The 20678-nt window shown below is 49.7% G+C and overlaps 1 protein-coding gene across 1 annotated transcript in view; it reads left to right on the top strand.

Annotated features, from left to right (window-relative positions):
- LOC141272996 (receptor-type tyrosine-protein phosphatase T-like) overlaps positions 1-20678 on the top strand; it is a 424966-nt gene that overhangs the window by 69786 nt on the left and 334502 nt on the right. The window lies entirely within an intron of this gene.

Below are 20678 nucleotides of genomic sequence, written 5' to 3' on the forward strand. Positions count from 1 at the left end.
TACTGATAATATCTGTACCCTGGACCTCATACATCACATTATACATCACTACTGGGGGATCAGGTGAGACCACCGTACACTATGCTGATAATATCTGTACCCTGGACCTCATACATCACATTATACATCACTACTGGGGGATCAGGTGAGACCACCGTACACTATACTGATAATATCTGTACCCTGGACCTCATACATCACATTATACATCACTACTGGGGGATCAGGTGAGACCACCGTACACTATACTGATAATATCTGTACCCTGGACCTCATACATCACATTATACATCACTACTGGGGGATCAGGTGAGACCACCGTACACTATACTGATAATATCTGTAACCCGGACCTCATACATCTCATTATACATCACTACTGGGGGATCAGGTGAGACCACCGTACACTATACTGATAATATCTGTACCCTGGACCTCATACATCACATTATACATCACTACTGGGGGATCAGGTGAGACCACCGTACACTATACTGATAATATCTGTACCCTGGACCTCATACATCACATTATACATCACTACTGGGGGATCAGGTGAGACCACCGTACACTATACTGATAATATCTGTAACCCGGACCTCATACATCTCATTATACATCACTACTGGGGGATCAGGTGAGACCACCGTACACTATACTGATAATATCTGTACCCTGGACCTCATACATCTCATTATACATCACTACTGGGGGATCAGGTGAGACCACCGTACACTATGCTGATAATATCTGTACCCCGGACCCCATACATCACATTATACATCACTACTGGGGATCAGGTGAGACCACCGTACACTATGCTGATAATATCTGTACCCCGGACCCCATACATCACATTATTGGCTTGGTGACATGTAGCACTCCTGATATAAGGGTGAAAACTACATGTGCCATAATTCATAGCACTCACCTCACAGGCAGCGTTGTCCCGGCCCCCTGAGCTCCAGCATGCTGTGCCTGACTACCAATCCATCTCAGAGTCTGACCTCCGCTCTTGGTTCTCTGAAGTCACCGCCTAACACTTGGCTTGTTGACATGTAGCACTCCTGGTCCAATGGTGAAAACTGCATGTCCCTTAATTCATAGCACTCACCTCACTGATCCTCTCAGCTCCAGCGTGCAGTACCCACCACTCCATTCCAGAGCAGTGATTGGCACTGGGATACCTATACTCTGAGCTACAGGGACTACTGTGTCCTTGCCAGTCCCATTCATGTGATTTCACAAGGAAGGACACAGGTCAAATAATCACATCTCCTGTGAATAGTGACTAGTGTTGAGCGAGCACTACACTGTGTGCAGAATTATTAGGCAAATTGTATTTTAGAGGATTATTTTTATTATTGATCAACAACTATGTTCTCAATCAACCCAAAAGACTCATAAATATCCAAGCTTAATATTTTTGGAAGTTGGAGTGGTTTTTTTTTTTAGATTTGGCTATCTTAGGAGGATATCTGTTTCTGCAGGTAACTATTACTGTGCAGAATTATTAGGTAACTTAATAAAAACCAAATATAATCCCATCTCACTGGCTTATTTTCACCAGGTAAACCAATATCAGTGCACAAAATTTAGAAATAACATTTCTGACATGCAAAAACCAAAACCAAAAAAATTAGTGATCAGTATAGCCCCCTTTCTTTATGATGACACTCAGCAGCCTCCATCCATAGATTCTGTCAGTTGCTTGATCTGTTTTCGATCAACATTGCGTGCAACAGCCACCACAGCCTCCCAGACACTGTTCCCAGATGTGTACTGTTTTCCCTCCCTGTAGATCTCACCACAGCCTCCCAGACACTGTTCCGAGAGGTGTACTGTTTTCCCTCCCTGTAGATATCACATTTTATGATGGACCACAGGCTCTCTATAGGGTTCAGATCAGGTGAACAAGGGGGCCATGTCATTATTTGTTCTTCTTTTAGACCTTTACTGGCCAGCCACGCTGTGGAGTAGTTGGATGCATGTGATGGAGCATTGTCCTGCATGAAAATCATGTTTTTCTTGAACGATACTGACTTCTTCCTGTACCACTGCTTGAAGAAGTTGTCTTCCAGAAACTGGCAGTAGGTCTGGGAGTTGAGCTTCACTCCATCCTCAACCCGAAAAGGTCCCACAAATTCATCTTTGATGATATCAGCCCATACCAGTACCTCACTTCCACCTTGCTGGCGTCTGAGTCGGAGTGGAGCTCTCTGCCCTTTACTGATCCAGCCTCTGACCCATCCATCTGGTCCATTAAGAGTCACGCTCATTTCATCAGTCCATAAAACCTTTGAAAAATCAGTCATAAGATATTTCTTGGCCCATTCTTGAAGTTTTATCTTAAGTTTCTTGTTCAAAGGTGGTGGTTTTTCAGCCTTCCTTACCTTGGCCATGTCCCTGAGTATCGCACACCTTGTGCTTTTTGATACTCCAGTAACGTTGCAGCTCTGATATATGGCAAAACTGGTAGCGAATGGCATCTTGGCAGCTTCACGCTTGATTTTCCTCAATTCATGGGCAGTTGTTTTGCGCCTTTTTTGGCTAACACGCTTCTTGCGATCCTGTTGGCTATTTGCCATGAAACGCTTGATTGTTCAGTGATCACGCTTCAAAAGTTTGGAAATTTCAAGACTGCTGCATCCCTCGACAAGACATCTCACAATTTTGGACTTTTCAGAGCCCGTCAAATCTCTCTTCTGACCCATTTTGCCAAGGGAAAGGAAGTTGCCTAATAATTAAGCACACCTTATATAGGGTATTGATGTCATTAGTCAACACCCCTCCTCATTACAGAGATGCACATCACCAGATTTACTTAATTGGTAGTTGACTCTCAAGCCTATGCAGCTTGGAGTAGGACAACATGTATAAAAAGTATCATGTGATCAAAATACTCATTTGCCTAATAATTTTGCACACAGTGTAAAATGCTCGGGTGCTCGAAGCTCGGGCCTAGCTCGCCGTGATACTCGGGTGCTCGACCCGAGCAACGAGCCCAATGTTAGTCTATGGGAGACCCGAGCATTTTTGGGGCGGCACCCCCGGCAGTCTGTAGAAAGCCTAAAAAGTGCCCAAAACGATAGTGACAGTGCTCAAATGACATGGGGACAGCATGGGGATCGCCCCTGGAAGCATTTCTGACCCCCAGGTCACTGCTGTCAACAACGTGGTCAGAGGTATTAAGCCACTTTTAAGGGCTCACAATAAAACGTTCAAAAACGAAACTGAAACTGCTTTCCTGTGAAATATGTTAAGGAACTTCCTTTCCAGGGTAAAGACTTGTGTATAAGGTAAAATAAATAACCAAAAACAAAAATACTCCTCGACACCTTGGGCTATGTTCACAAGTAGCATTTTTTATGCGTTTTTGCACTTTTGTATTGCTTTCAACCGTAACAAATGCATTCACCGGGAAATGTCATTTTAACATTTTACAACCTTATCTGGCCATGTGCTGTGTGACACATGCATATAGTGCTGAAAAGACATGGGGACAGCATGGGGAAGACCCCTGGAAGCATCTCTGACACCCAGGTCCCTGCCTAAAAGTGTGCCCATCAGAAGTCATCCTTGCCGCATCAGAAGATGCAGACTTGCAACTATCCCCATGCAAGTTCTTGTCCCAGGGCAGTGTTCAATTGTATCTCCCCCATTCCTTGCTATGCAAGCGCAAGTATGCAGCCAACCACCCACCCACCCCCAGGCTGCAATCCCATACTGCTAGCTTGCACTTGAAATGGGGCCTTTTAGTTTGGAGGAGGCCGAAGCTGGCCACTACATCATGGCTGCTTCGGCAGCGAGGTATCCATACTCAGTCCACCGCCGCCCAGTGGCCGGGTGTCCATACTCGGTCCACAGCCGCCCCTATTTGTCACGGTAACCTTCCCCACACTTTTCTTAGCCTCGCCTGCTTTAGGGCAGCATTGGCCGAGCCCTCCAGACAACCAGACTCCTCCGGTGGGCCCTGGCTTCTCCATCAGAGGAGTTGAGAGTGCCAAGGTGAGGAGCATGATGATGATGATGATAGAAGTTAGCATCTGCTTTGTTTTCTTGGAATGCAAGCGTAAGTGTGCAGCCTGCCACCCACCCACCCCCAGGCAACAATACCATACTGCTTGCTTGCTTGCACTTGAAATTGGGCCTTTTAGGCATGTGGAGGCGGAATCTGGCCACCACGTCATGGCTGCGTTGGCGGCCTGGTATCCATACTCAGTCCCCAGCCGCCCGACGGCCAGGTGTCCACACTCGGTCCCCAGCCGCCAGGGGGCAGCCGGGTGTCCATACTCTGTCCCCAGCCTCCCACGGCCGGGTGTCCACACACGGTCCCCAGCCGCCTGGGGGAAGCCGGGTGTCCATAAACGGTCCCCAGCCGCCCCTATTTCTCCTTGGAACATCCCCCCACACACTTTTCTTAGACTGGCCTGCTTTAGGGCAGCATTGGCCGAGCCCTCCAGACAACCAGACTCCTCCGGTGGGCCCTGGCTTCTCCATCAGGGAAGTTGAGAGTGCCAAGGTGAGGAGCATGATGATGATGATAGAAGTTAGCATCTGCTTTGTTTTCAAGGAATGCAAGCGCATGTATGTAGTAGCAGCTAGGCCTGAGGTGGTCAGCGTTTTGGCGCTTATCCTACATCCTCCGAGGATTGCTGGATGTTTTCCTGCTACTATCCCAGTTCTATGACTCCCGTTAAAACAAAGCTTCAGGTGATGAATGATGGATGAGGTGGTGGCAAAGGAGAAAGAGCAGGAGGAACAGGGACCATTCACATCAATATCAGGCTAGTCAGCCACACATGTCTTGTATGATATGTTTCTGTACCAAAAGGAGCGGTTCAGCTACACAGTTATAGGGCATACAGTGAGTGCAATGCCTACCAAAAATTTTGAGGCACTCCAATGCCCCTTGGAAGTGACATGGAGGTCAGAGGGCCTTAACTAAACCATTTTTTCCATTTATAGCAACTGGGTCTCCTGTACACTGTTGGCCTAAGCAGTGAATGGAAGGCTTTCCAAAAATTATGAGGAACTGCAATGCCCCTTGAAACAGACGTGGATTACAGCATATTAAAAACCTTCTACCCATTATTGGGAAGTGGGCCTCCCTTAGTGTTCGCCTATGCATTGAAAAGCCAAAGCTGCCAAAAATTAGGAGGAAATGCAATGCCCATTGGAAGAGTCGTGGAGGTTAGAGGTAATTAAAAACAACATTTCAATGCCCCTTGGAAGAGCTGTGGAGTTCAGAGTGGTTCAACAAGATGCTTTTAATGCCCCTCAGAAGAGATGTGGAGGTCCCAGTAGCTTAACAAGACGGTTTTAATGCCCCTCGGAAAAGTGTTGGAGGTCCCAGTAGCTTAACAAGATGCTATTAATGCCTCTCAGAAGAGACGTGGAGGTCCCAGTAGCTTAACAAGATGCTTTTAATGCCCCTCGGAAAAGTGGTGGAGGTCGTGAGTACACTATAATACTAAGGGACTGAGCTATACAGTACATAATAAGTGAGTACACTATATACTAAGGGACTGTGCTATACATAATAAGGCTACATTCCTGCATCTGTGTGCATTGTCGGTGTGCTGCCCTGTTTTACTGACGCATGGAGCATGTCCTATTCTAATCCTCAAAATCGGATCAGAACAGGACTTTCTCTGCCCCTCACAGATCGCATTCTCAGATCCGTGATTTTCATGGATGTGTGAATGAATCTATAAAACTGTACGAGTCCGTGGACCATGCGATAAAAAGATCTGGCAGCACATGGACATTTCACACAAATGTGAGAATGTGGCCTAAGAGATTTTACAGATAACATTATCAATCCAAGTCACACAGTGCAGATACAGAATATTTACATCCAGGCACTTACCGCTGATGTCTCGTTTGATCAGAGTCGGTTTCTGACTGCTTCTTCTCCATCTGGTCAGACCTTCATATCCACATCTCCCAACCACGTCTTGTCTTGTCATGATGATCTCCAGCCTAGAAAATAACAAGGTCACATATTGTATGCATACATGTGTCTCCCCCGCTCTGCGTCCTCGAATACAGATATGTAACCCCCCCATTAATATACTATTAGCCACTTAGTAATCAAAATATAAAGTGATAAGCAGCACTGTGCCCCCCATTAACTATAATCTGCACCGGCCAATAATATAAATTATTCAGTCTCTGTGACTCTACCCAATTAACTGTAAGGTTCTGTGCACACGGAAAATATACAAGGCTTTACAGTACAAGCAAAGTGAAACCCCCATAATTGCTCTCTCCCAGCACCCTCTTCATTGCTCTCTCCCACCACCCTCATCGTTGCTCTCTCCCAGCACCCCCATCATTGCTCTCTCCCAGCACCCCCATCATTGCTCTCTCTCAGCACCCGCATCATTGCTCTGTCCCACCACCCCATCATTGCTCTGTCCCAGAACCTCCATCATTGCTCTCTCCCAGCACTCCCATCATTGCTCTCTCCCAGCACCCCCATCAATGCGCTCTCCCAGCACCCCCATCATTTCCCCTCAGCACCCCCATCATTACTCTGTCCCAGCACCTCCATCATTGCTCTCTCCCAGCCCCCCACCATTGCTCTGTCCCAGCATCCCCATCATTGCTCTCTCCCAGCACCCCCATCATTGCTCTCTCCCAGCAACACATCATTGCTCTCTCCTTCCTCACCATCCCCATCATTGCTCTCTCCAGCCCTATCAGCCCCATTATTGCTCTTCCCAGCCCCATCATTCCTCTCCCCAGCCCCATCAGCCCATTATTGCTCTTCCCAGCCCCATCAGCCCCATTATTGCTCTTCCCAGCCCCATCATTCCTCTCCCCAGCCCCATCAGCCCCATTATTGCTCTCCCCAGCCCCATCATTCCTCTTCCCAGCCCCATCAACTCCATTATTCCTCTCCCCAGCCCCATCAGCCCCATTATTGCTCACCCCAGCCCCACCATCCCATAATTGCTCTCCCCAGACCCACCATCCCCATCATTGCTCTCCCCAGCCCCATCATTCCTCTCCCCAGCCCCATCATTGCTCTCCCTAGCCCCATCATCCCTTTATTCCTCTCCCCAGCCCCATCAACCCCATTATTCCTCTCCCCAGTCCCATCATTCCTCTTCCCGGCCCCATTATTGCTCTCTCCAGTCCCATCAACCCCATTATTCCTCTCCCCAGCCCCAACAGCCCTATTATTGCTCTCCCCAGCCCCATCAACCCCATTATTGCTCTTCCCAGCCCCATCAACCCCATTATTCCTCTCCCCAGCCCCATCAGCCCCATTATTGCTCTCCCCAGCCCCATCAACCCCATTATTCCTCTCCCCAGCCCCAATATTTCTCTCCCCAGCCCCATCATAGCTCTCCCCAGTCCCACCAGCCCCATTATTACTCTTCCCAGCCCCATTATTGCTCTCCCCAGCCCCATCAGCCCCATTATTGCTCTCTCCAGTCCCATCAACCCCATTATTCCTCTCCCCAGCCCCAACAGCCCTATTATTGCTCTCCCCAGCCCCATCAACCCCATTATTGCTCTTCCCAGCCCCATCAACCCCATTATTCCTCTCCCCAGCCCCACTATCCCACCATTGCTCTCCAGCATTTCAGTAAAAAAAAAAAAACAACAACTTACCTCAGCTCGCTCCCCTGCAGCAGCATCCTCCTGGTTGCCGGCAGCTTTCTTCCTGACCCAGGCGCGCGCTGCATGATGACGTCATCAAACTGTGCACACCTGGGTCAGGGAGGAAGCAGAGGACGAACCCTCCAGCTCTGCTGCTATTCTCCTCCTGACAGCAGTGGAGCTGCAGGGATCGCTTCCTGACCGCCGCGTGCAGGGAGCAGCTGCACCTTGCGGGCCCCTTGGTGCAGCTGCATGGTGGGGACTCGGCGCAGCTGCACCGGCGGCGGTATGTCCTCCCCTGGATTGCTATGGGGCCCCATAGCAGTCGCGTGGTCTGCTTGCTTTGGCGGTACGCCACTGCTTCCTGTGTTCTGGCACCTGTTCTGTTGTCATAGCGATCACTTCCTCTCCAGAATCCTCTGCTCCCTTCTAACTACACTTCTCATCACTCCTTGTGCAGGGCTGCAAGCCAGCAGTGAGCTCAGACCTGTAACCATACCTCCCAACTTTTGAAGAACAGAAAGACAGATCATGCAGCGCGCCGCAGCAAATATTGAACACCCCAATCCACGCCCATTTGCCATTTCTTCTTTCTCACCTGGCAGGAGAAGTTGTCAGAGGGGCAGTGGTAGTGAGGGAATACAGCAGACACCTGAGACTGCAGGGTGTAGACCCAAATTGAGGACTGTCCACTGTACCCATGGGGGGGGGCTGTCTGGTGAATCTGGGACTGTCCACTGTATGCGGGACAGAAAACTGGAGAACCGGAGGAAACCCATGCAAACATGGGGAGAACATACAAACTCCGTGCAGATGTTGTCCTTGGTGGGATTTGAACCCAAGACCCAGTGCTGCAAAGCTGCAGGGCTAACCACTGAGCCACCATGCTGCCCCAGTGCTACCTGGCGGCTAGACAGGAGGCAGCAAATCTCTAACCTTCCAGCGTCCCGGCACAGCCTCATTAGCTAAGGCCGGTGTGACGTTATCTGTGCGCCCTGCTCATCTCTTGATGGGAGTCAGTCATAGTCGGAGTTGCCAGAACTTCTCATCTTTATGTAGCTTCAGTACGTGACATCCGGCTTCTAGTCTCTGTAAGGTCGTTGAATAAATCCTGTGTTTTTTTTCTTTTTGCAGAATCTGCACCAAACTCCACAATAACAATCTTCTCCTCCTTATTTGATGCGTTTCTTGTGCAAATGTGAAGCCGCGTTTTTAATGTTTTTTTTTATAGTTCAGAAAAGCTTTGATTCTGCACTTATTAAATATCTGCAGTTTCTTACTTGTGTTTTTTTAGTCTCCACATAGAAGACAAGAGAGAGAAAAAAGCACCAAAACCGCAGTTCAGTTCAGTGACGTCTTTAGACCACAGGGGGCGCAGTTCTCATGGGATCACATCCACTTTGTTTGCACAGTTAAACAGCAGAATTTTTGTGCAAAAAATAAAAAATAAAAAGGCAGCAGAAAATGCGCAGCATTTACCCTACGTGTGAACATGGTCTAAATGTCTAAGCAAAGTGGATGTGATTCCATAATCTCCACAACCTGTGGTCTGAACACTCTGCTGACCTCTGCAGTTTTGGTTCTCTTTCTCTCTATAGGCTTCTTCTGAAAAAAAACGCATGAAAAAAAAAAACGCTGCATTTTTAAGCACAGAATCAAAGTTTTTCTGAATTAAAAAAGCTCTAAAAACTCTGCTTCAAATCTGCACCAAAAACACATCAAATAAGGGGAAAATGCATAAAAGAAACACCGCAAACACTACACATACTATGAACTAGTGGAGCGAATTATGTGGTTGGTTTTGGAGTGGATACATGTCGTGACACACGGGTGTCAGCATTGATCTAATCAGAATTTATATCTGCATTCATTTTTTACTTTAACAGCAATTGTTATGCAATACAGATACAGATATGCATTTTCTCATGGACTTTTTCCAGTTTATTTTTGTTTGAAGTCATTTCAGTTTTATACCACTAGGTAGAAGTATTGTACCATTTATGTTAAAACTCATTCTAATTATTTTTCTATTTATTCTTTGGCATACCTTTCTCCACGTGGGTCCCTAACATTATTTTTACAGATTTATTTTTGAACATGAAATTGTTTATATATATACAGTGGGTACGGAAAGTATTCAGACCACTTTAAATTTTTCACTCTTTGTTTCATTGCAGCCATTTGGTAAATTCTAAAAAGTTCATTTTTTTTCTCATTAATGTACACTCTGCACCCCATCTTGACTGAAAAAAAACAGAAATGTAGAAATTTTTGCAAATTTATTAAAAAAGAAAAACTGAAATATCACATGGTCATAAGTATTCATCCCCATTTGCACATGTGTGGAATCTGCAGCTTCGCCGGCACAAAGATGAAATATGGAATATCAGAAGTTCTATACTTCCGATAATATTGGGACACATATTTTTAGCGGCAGGGTCAGCTAAGGAACAATATGCATATTTTGCCAGACCTGTACACCCTTCCAGTGAGCTATAATGTAAAATTACAAAATAACAGACCGCAGCTATGCCATGTGTAGTCTCTAAAGAAAGTTAAATTCATAATAAAAATATGGTATCACTTGCGAGCTTCTGCGATGAACCAGTGAGGAGTTATCGCAGAATTTAGAGTTTTTAATAAAAACATGAAGGGTGGAGCCCCGCCCACGTGAGGTGTGGGCAGGTCCCCACTAAGGCATAAAAGACCCAGATGAAGATGGGTCCATACTTATGATGACAATTATGCCAGACAAATTCAGTAAGCCAGGAGCCATATGCTTTTATCTTCATGTTGACTTTTGCATTGGTGTTCTACTTTAGTTGATTAACACAGGCTATTGTTTGAATAATCCTGAATGTTGACACTTGAGTTGAGATGTACTGTAACATACTGTCTGCAAATCTTGCAAGATAGAGACATGGAGCAATACTGTGATAATATGCTGATTACATATTATACCAAACCATGCAAGTTGATTAAATGCACAAACAATGAGTCATGAGCCCTTTCCACCTTGATCCCTGACCCTTGACCTGTGAATGACGGCTGAAAGGACAACTGTGATCTATAAAAAAAAAGGGGTCTCTGCCTCTATTCTGCGTCATTCTACAGAATGTCAGCTTAGGGGACTTCGGCCCCAGCTGAAGGAATACAGATCGGCTCCATTGACCGTTGCTGAACCCTCAGAGAACAATCAGGTCACCTGGCCTCAGACTTCACTGCTCTCGGCTAGTGTCCTAAGCTTGTCGTTGCCTTCTCTCGGTGGCCTGCCAAAAGCAGGGTGCCACTGGTGGGGGTAGTCGGCCCTGGAAGCCCCGAAATCGCAGCTACTCTATTTTTGACGGGCCAGTGGAAGGGTATGGACTGTGTAATGTTGCACCATCTTGGGTACTTGCTGGGACTGTTCTATGTGTTTATTGTCCGCTTTGTGGTTCAATAAAGTATTGCCACGCTGTTTTACCCTCATACTGTGTTGTCTGAGTAGCGTTACGCCCACGGAAGACCCCAGGTCTTCACATGTTGGTGGCAGCGGTGGGATACTACTCAGCCCAGCCTACCTGGGGGAGCTGCAGGGGACTGGTGTTTGCAGAAACCGTACAGGGGCTCCACAACCAGGGAGGCATATAGACAGACCCAGCAGACCGTAGGTGAGGCATATACAGCAGGTTTCAGATGGTACTATGTCCAATCCCACCAGCCTGGCCTTGGAAAGAGGACCAGAGTGGATGTATAGCCGCAACAAGAAACTGCAACTACAGGAGCTATGCCAGCTTCGACAGATTGAATACCGGGCCACCGACACTCAGTTGGATTTTATCAAGGAATTGGTCCGTTGGGATGCCCAGAACGTCGTGGAGGATGAAGAAAACTCTGCTGAGATGGACCCATGGAATTGCCAGAGCAAGGACCCAGTGGCGGTCTGGATTCAACCCAGTCCCCAGCAGCCCAAATCCAGGAGTTGTTTGTTGCATTAGTACCTGGAGCCTCAAGTGGAGAAAGGGCTTGTGTTATGGAATCAGTTTTGGGAGTTCCAGTATCCCTACCACGAGTGCTGGGCCCTACCCCCATGATGGTTCCCCACCAAGGAACTCATCTCCGCTACAGAGATGTGCCAGTGTTTAATGAGTCAAACACTGAAGTCGATGAACATCTGCAAGATTTTGAGACTCTGATGCTGATGCACCAGGTGCCCACAGCTGATTGGGCTAAATACCTGTGGACTAGCTTGACTGGCCGGGCACAGGATGCTGCCCGGTCGCTTGGGCCTCAGGACTGCCTTGACTGTGAAACTATTAACAACACTCTGCTGGCCCTTTTTATCATCACCCCAGAGAGATATCGCACTAAGTTCCGGGCATTGTCTCGCCAGTGGGTCTCCTATGTACAATTTGGCAGTCAACTCCGATGACACTGCAAACGCTGGCTCGACGGTAGAGCTGCCCACTTTGCTGCTGCCCTATGGGACTTGATCGTGCTCAAGCAACTTAAGGAGAAAATGGCCCCAGAAATACGAGAGTGGGTAGCCGACCGGAAGCCCGACACCCCAGAGCAAGCAGCCTGATTGGCCGATGAGTTTAAAGACAATCGACCCTGCTGGAGAACTGATATGCCCACCGATCCCAGAAAACCCCTCACCCAAAGATTAGACCGGCCACCGGTCACTCAAACAGGAGTATCTGGCTACCCAGCAGAAAACCCACCAGGACCAAGGGTCACCAACAGTACCCTTGATTTGCCCAACTTACGGCGCTGTTATACATGCGGACGCCTTGGACACGTGGCCAAAGATTGTCCCCAGGTCCGGGGCCCCATACCTGCAGCCTGTCTGCCAGCCCAGCCAGTCAACATCTGCCAAGCGAGCCAGTCAGGTCTGAAGCACGCTATCCCCAGGACACACGAGCAGCAGAGGAAGTGGTATATCCCACCCATACTCTATGGCGGGTTGGCCACCCTACACCAGCCTACCTCCATCGTCACATCCAGCCCGTCAAGGTCGGTGATATCCAGGCCCAGGGACTTCAGGACATTGGGTCTTCCATCACCCTGGTTAGCCCAGATATTGTCCCACCAGAACACTATTTACCCAACCACCAAGTGACCATCTCTCTGGCTGGAGGTCAGCACTAGGACATTCCTCTTGTACGTCTGCAGTTGGACTGGGGTACCGACTAGGGAGAGGTCGAAGTGGGACTCATGGACTGCCTCCCCACACCTGTTATTTTGGGGGAACGACCTAGGCCAAGGACTGTCCAGCCAATTTGTCAGTCATCACCCGCAGCCAAGCCAATCAACTTTCTGATGTGGATCATTCTGACACTCCTCCCGAGGATAACCCGCACCCCATGATTCAATTATCCACCTCTGAGCCGGCGGCGTTGAGTACCCCTGACCAGACTGTGTCCATTGACTGGGGGGAAACAGATTGCAAAGGCTTTAGGGAAGACCAACTCACAGACCCCAACCTAGAGCTTGCCCGCAGTGCATCTGCTCGACCTTGGGAAAGAAATAAGGGGGAGGTGTATAGATAGGAGAATGGACTGTTATATCGGGAAAACCCCGCATCCTGCCCCTGAGAGACCCTGGTCCGATGTACATCAACTTATGGTTCCCCAGCAGTACTGATCCCAACTCCTGCGCTTGGCCCATGACGTCCCTTCAGCTGGGCACATGGGTGTCAATAAGACCCGGGCCCGTCTGCTACGTACTTTCCTTTAACCAAGGATCACTCAAGAGGTGCGGAAATACCGAGCCTCTTGTCCTGTTTGTCAATGGATGGAGGGAGCACCTTGTCGTACCCCGCTCCAATCCATGCCCTTGATAGGGGAGCCATTCCAGAGGGTTTCCATCAATTTAATGGGCCCCTAAGCTGTTCCCAGCCGCAGTGGAAAAAGGTTTTTCCTCACCCTGGTCAACTTTGCCACCCGCTACCCGGAGGCCGTTGCTCTGTCATCCATAGATGCAGAGCACGTGGATCAACTGGACATTTTAGTAGGGTTTCTGCAGGAGGTGTTGACCGACCAGGGGACCCAGTTCCAAAGTGAGCTGATTCAGACTCTCAGGGTGAAACATGGGATCCACCCCATACCACCCTGAGGGTGAGCGTTTCAACGGAGCACTCAAGCAGCTCATTAGTCAATATGTGGTGTCCGAGGGAGGAGACTGGGAGAAAAACTTGCAGCAGCTCTTGTTCGCCTACCGGGAGGTGCCGCAGTATTCTACCGGGTCCTCTCCTTTTGAATTGCTGTACGGCCGAAAAGTGCGAGGGCAACTGGAGTTAGTATGAGAGAGTTGGGAGGGCACTTTCCCCACAGAAGAGGTTCCCATTCTGGAGTATGTCCAAAAGTTTAGGGAAAAAATGAAGTACCTCATGGCCTTAGCCCATGGGAATATAGAAGTAGCTCAGGAAAGGCAACAACGGTATTACATCCGTGCTGCCAGACTCTGAGAATTTACCTGTGGACAGAAGGTTCTAGTACTAGCTGCAAGCTATGTGGGCTGGTCCGTTCACCATCACCAGGAAACGTGGGGAGACTGACTACACCGTGGTCCTGGATCGAGCAGGTGTACATGAACGGACCTATCATGTCAACAGGCTAAAAGCTTATGAGGAAAGGGAAGTTACCAATTTAGAAGTTTGCTGTCCCCCTTTAGATGACCCAGAAATGGACCAGATCCCCGACTTATTAGTGGAATCCAAAATGGGAACCTGGGTAACGTATTTCCCGTTGGGAGAGAGGCTTGGTCCATCACAGAAGCAGCAGTTAACAAAACTGCTTGGAACATATGGCTCCCTGTTCACAAGTCGGCCTGGTCGAACACCCCTGGTCCAGCATCATGTCAACACTGGGGTAGCCACTCCTCTCAGACAACCCACCAACCAGATGACACCTCCAGTGTTGTCAATGATGAAGGCAGAGGTGGATGACATGTTGAATATGGCGGTCATAGTTCCATCCCATAGCCCATTGGCAGCCTGTGTAGTGTTGGTGCCGAAGAAAGACAAGAGTACTCGCTTATGTGTGGACTATAGGCGACTCAATGAGGTCACCGTTACAGACGCCTACCCCATGCCTCGGGTGGATGAACGACTAGATAGATTAGGAGGATCTTGGTTCATATCTACCACCGATTTGAGCAAGGGATACTGGCAGATCCCACTCACAAAAGAGGCTCAAGAGAATTCTGCATTTATCACCCCTTTTGGCCTGTATGAATTTAGCAGAATGCCATTTGGGATGAAGAACGCCCCGGCTACCTTCCAAAGGATGGTGGACCAGTTACTAAAGGGATGTCCGGGGTATGCGCAGGCTTACCTAGATGACATCGCTATCTTCAGCGACACCTGGGAAGAGCATCTTCAGCATGAGTCCCAGGTGCCGCACCAATTTGAACAAGGGATACTGGCAGATCCCACTCACAAAAGAGGCTCAAGAGAATTCTGCATTTATCACCCCTTTTGGCCTGTATGAATTTAGCAGAATGCCATTTGGGATGAAGAACGCCCCGGCTATCTTCCAAAGAATGGTGGACCAGTTACTAAAGGGATGTCAGGGGTATGCGCAGGATTACCTAGATGACATCGCTATCTTCAGCGACACCTGGGAAGAGCATCTTCAGCATGAGTCCCAGGTGCCGCAGAGGGTAGCCAAAACCCTGCTTACCATCCGACCCGACAAGTGCCAGATGGGGATGGCCGAGGTACTATACCTGGGACATAGGATGAGAAAAGGGTGCATTCGTCCCGAACCCGCAAAAGTAGAAGCCACTACCCAGTGGCCTCACCTAGCCAACCAAAAACAGGTCAGCGCATTCCTACGGACTGCAAAATATTATTGAAAGTTTATCCCCAATTACAGCACCATAGCAAAGCCCCTCACTGACCTCACCACCAAAAGATACGCCCGCAATCTCATCTGGACCCCAGAATGCGAGTCTGCATTCCTCCAGTTGAAAATCAAGCTAGCCCAAAGCCCAGTCCTGACTGCTCCTGACTTCTGCCACTGGTTCATTGTCCAAATAGATGCATCGGATAGTGGACTGGGGGCAGTACTCAGTCAAGTGGGGGACGATGGTCAAGAACACCTAATAGCCTATGTTTCCCGAAAGCTGTTGGACCGGGAGAGGGGATATGCCACAATAGAAAAAGAATGCTTGGCCATAGTTTGTGCCCTAAAGAAAATGCAGCCCTACCTCTATGGCAAGGAATTCATGGTCATATATGGTGAAATATGTTAAGGAATTTCCTTTCCAGGGTAAAAACTTGTGTATAAGGTAAAATAAATAACCAAAAACAAAAATACTCCTCCACACCTTGGGCTATGTTCACAAGTAGCATTTTTCATGCGTTTTTGCACTTTTGTACTGCTTTCAACCGTGACAAATGCGTTCACCGGGAAATATCATTTTAACATTTTACAACCTTGTCTGGCCATGTGCTGTGTGACACATGCATACAGTGCTGAAAAGACAAGGGATCAGCATGGGGAAGACCCCTGGAAGCATCTCTGACCCCCAGGTCACTATCTAAAAGTGTGCCCATCAGAAGTGATCCTTGCCGCATCAGAAGATGCAGACTTGCAACCATCCCCGTGCAAGTCCTTGTCCCAGGGCAGTGTTCAATTGTACCTCCCCCATTCCTTGCAATGCAAGCGAAAATATGCAGCCAACCACCCACCCACCCGCAGGCTGCAATACCATACTGCTAGCTTTCACTTGAAATGGGGCCTTTTAGTTTGGAGGAGGCCGAAGCTGGCCACTACCTCATGGCCGCTTCGGCAGCGAGGTATCCATACTCTGTCCCCAGCCGCCCGGCGGCCGGGTGTCCACGCTCAGTCCCCAGCCGCCAGGTGGCGGCCAGGTGTCCATACTCGGTCCCCAGCCGCCCTGATTTCTCCTGTCACCTTCCCCCACACTTTGCTTAGCCTGGCCTGCTTTAGGGAAGCATTGGACGAGCCCACCAGAGAACCAGACTCCTCCGGTGGGCCCTGGCTTCTACATCAGGGGAGTTGAGAGTGCCTAGGTGAGGAGCATGATGATGATGATGGAAGTTAGCATCTGCTTTGTTTTCTTGGAATGCAAGCGCATGTATGTGGTAGCGGCTAGGCCTGAGGTGGTCCGCGTTTTGGCGCATATCCTACCTCCTCCAAGGATTGCTGGATGTTTTCCAGCTACTATCCCAGTTCTATTGACTCACCCCCTGGGCCAGTGCTGTAGTGCAGCGCGCGTGCGCGCGGGGGATACCCGGAGCCGGATCCGATGGGGGTAGTAGTCTTCGTGTGGCGGTGACCCGGTCCGCGCCCAGGGTGGTCAAACTAAGTGGCGGTTATTGGTATGATGGTATTAGTGTCCGACTACGCCACCCGTTGAATGCGGTTATGAAACCGCCGCTGCAGGGCAGACCGCTGAGGCCGGTGGTATAGGTGTGCAGCAATGTTGATATAACCCCCAACGGGAGAGGTATGGCCTCAGGGCAGCGGATGTGGATGATGTTGGGAGTGATGGTGTGGATGTCCCAGCACTAACGGTGCAACAAGGAAGCACGGAAACGCGAGGGTACAGTTCAGGGCCTTTACTGATGGTACAAGGCAAATTCCCCCGGGAGTACTGGCTAGTAGTTGGGGCCTGGTTAGTCTGCGAGTAAGCCGGAGTTCCCCTGGCCAGGTGGAGTTGTAGGCCTTCCCGTTAGTCTGTACCCTTCCTGGCTACCCTGCTTTCGGCGGTTACAAGTAGCCCACGTCCCTGGGTATACCGAGTGGTGCTCACTCGTATGGCTGGTGACCTGGGACCTCCTGTTAGCCTCTGCTCCGGGATGGCGGTGCTGGTCCCTTCGTTGTGACTGAGCCTCCGGGCTTTTATGGCCAGAGGACCTGGAATCCCCTGCCGGATGGATTCTGCTGCTGGGTATATCTTAGTCCCCACAGCCTCGGACTCCTGTGTCCGGTTTTTGTACCTTCTCCCAGGGCGAGCTCTGCACAGCTCCAGCCCCTGGCGCTTCTCCTTGGCTCCTACAGAGCTCCTGATGTCTCTCTTTCCCTGTTTCTGCGTGTCCAGACCAGACTCCGTCTCTGTCTGGAACTCCTCTCCCTAACCCTGCCTCAGCCCCAGTTTATATAGGGGAAGTTCTTCCCCTCCCAGGACTGGGCAGGAGGTGTGGCATGCTTAGGATTCCTGCCCAGGAGACCTCCTACCTGCTCACAGACGTAATACTGCTATTACTGTGGAAACCAGACCCCTGGGGTGCCACATTCCCCCCTAGTGAAATTTAGTACTCCCGGACTAAACATAACAGGGTATAAACAATAACAATTAAATACATGAGATGGTCACGGCGTGTCCGTAACCGGGAAGCAATAAGGGTGTCCATTTCACCAAAGAACAGGGAGCCATAACCAGGTAGGGGTCTGTCCTGCCCCGAGTCTTTAACAGTCTGTAGTCCATTCCTGGGTTACGCTCCAAACATATTTACAACAGAGTTCCGGTTACTCACTGTCCATAACCTGTCAGTCCATATAAAGAAACCTGTAACTGAAAAACATAATTAGCAACGGCTACAACAAAACAGGTAAACATAAAATAGTTAAAGCAACTAGCCAACTTAGATTCTCCAACGTACGGGCATCTGGCCTCTGGTAACCCTAGTGGACCTACGGAGCTCACTAACTGGTCCTGCACTACAGGGTGTAGGAGGTGTTATGGGCAGGCTGGGCAGCTTTCTGCGCACTCTTTGGCTCACTAGGGGCACGGCAGGCTCACTACTAGCAGAGGGTTGATCCTCCTGTACTGCTGGTGTGGACTCTTCTGCCTCTTGGGCCGGCTGCTCTTCCAGCTCTACTGGTTCTTCTGTAGGCACTTGCGGGGCTGGCTGGAGAAAGGTGAGGACGGGTACCACGACAGCACCGTTTACTTGTGTCCAAGACCGGGGGAAGTCTCCGAGTACAGTCCTGATCATTTCTTCCCTTTCCTCTGCGGGTTGAGGGTTTTCTTGATCTTCTTCAGGGCTTTGCAGCTGCTCGGGACACTTCTTCAGGTGGTCTCTGGAGACAACGGCTGTGGTTTCTCCTCCATCCTTACTGATCACGCAAATCTTTGGGCTCTCATGGCTTGATGGCAGTACGGTGTACGGGTCCTTCTCCCACTGGTCGTCCAACTTGTGGAGCCGTCTTTTCCTCTTCAAGACCTGCTCTCCAGGTACCAGGGGAACAGCGGGAGCATACTGATTATAAGCCCTCTCTTGCCTTTCTCTAGCTTGAGACAGACTTCGCTCCACGCTCTCCTGCACTTTCCGATACTGCTGCTGCCACCCTGTATCCCAGTCTGCCTCTGGCGAGGTGTCCTCGGGCGTCAGGACTCCCATATCCAGGTCGATAGGCAACTTACCAGGTCTCGCTCTCATTAGGTAAGCCGGGGTACAGTTGGTAGAACCTACAGGGATGTGGTTGTATAGGTCCACCAGATCAGGCAGCTTCTCAGGCCACATACTGCGTTCTTCCAGGGGCAATGTTTTCAGGAGGTCTATCACCACCTGGTTCATCTTCTCGCAGAGTCCATTAGTTTGTGGGTGATAGGGCATTGTTCTTAACTTCGTGCAGCCATACAGGTTGCAGAACTCCTGGAAGACTTCAGCTTCGAAGGCTGGCCCTTGGTCTGTCAGCACTTGGTCCGGGTACCCGTGTGGACGGCAGAAGTGCTGCTGGAAGGCTCTAGCTGCTGTTTGAGCCGTTAAGTCCTTGACCGGGACCACCACCAGGAACCGGGAGTAATGATCTACGATTGTGAGGGCGTAGACATACCCAGATCTGCTTGGAGCCAGTTTCACATGGTCCAGGGCTACCAGTTCCAGTAGCTGTCGGGTGATGATGGGCTGCAAGGGAGTCTTCTGGCTGGCACGGTCCTTCCTTCTTAGGTGGCACGGTCCACAGTCTCTGCACCACCTCTCGATGGCTCCTCTCATGCCTACCCAGTAGAACCGTTCACGCAATAAGAACTCCAGCTTCTTCCACCCGAAATGTCCTGCTCCGTTGTGGTACGCCTCCAGAATCATAGCCGCGTCTCGTCTGGGGACCACTACCTGCCAGGTCAACTCATGCGTTCGAGAGTTAACCATTCTCCGGCACAACTTCTCCCTGTAGAGGAACAGCCTACTTTTCTCCTTCCACAGTTGCTTAGTCTCCTCTGGGGCGTCTGGGTCCAGACTGGCATCGGCTTGGGTCAGCATTTCCTTCACCAGACGGACTGCAGGATCACTGTCTTGCGTCTCCGCCCAGTTGTAGTGGGGCAAGGGATTGAACGTCGCGGAGCGCCTGTCCTTCACACGGTTGGAATACAGGGTAATCCCATGACGGTGGAACGCAGGGAGCTCAACTTCTTCCAGATCTTCTGGATCTTCCCCTACATCCGGTAAGTTCGGCATTCTAGACAGGGCATCCGCGTTGGCATTTGAGCGTCCTGCCCGGTATTTGATGGTGAATTCAAAGTTGGACAGGCGGGCCATCCATCTCTGTTCCAGGGCACCGAGCCTTGCAGTGTCCAGGTGTGTCAACGGGTTGTTATCCGTGTACACAATGAATTTGGAGGAGGCAAGGTAATGCTTGAAACGTTCGGTCACTGCCCACACTACTGCCAGGAACTCCAGCTTAAATGAGCTATAATTCTCAGGGTTCCTCTCCGTGGGCCGTAGCTTTCGGCTGGCGTAAGCGATTACCCGTTCTTTCCCCTGCTGGATCTGGGACAGTACGGCTCCTAGCCCGATGTTGCTTGCGTCCGTGTGGAGGATAAAGGGCTGGCTGTAGTCTGGATATGCCAGGATTTCATCCCCCGTGAGGGCCATCTTCAGCTGGCAGAAGGACTCCTCTTCCAGCTTTTCCCACCTGAAGGGCGGCTTCTGGTTTTTGGCTTTTCGAGATTGACCTATCAGGAGGTCCTGCATAGGGGCTGCCATTTTGGTGAAACCGGGAATGAATCTTCGGTAGTAGCCTACCAACCCGAGGAACTGCCGCACTTCCTTTATGCTGGAGGGTCTTGGCCAGTCCTTAATCACGGTGATCTTATCAGGGTCAGGA

The sequence above is a fragment of the Phyllobates terribilis genome, unplaced genomic scaffold (genome assembly GCF_046119375.1).
Source record: "Phyllobates terribilis strain yellow unplaced genomic scaffold, ASM4611937v1 Scaffold_1__5_contigs__length_1240528914, whole genome shotgun sequence".
Lineage (NCBI taxonomy): Eukaryota > Metazoa > Chordata > Amphibia > Anura > Dendrobatidae > Phyllobates > Phyllobates terribilis.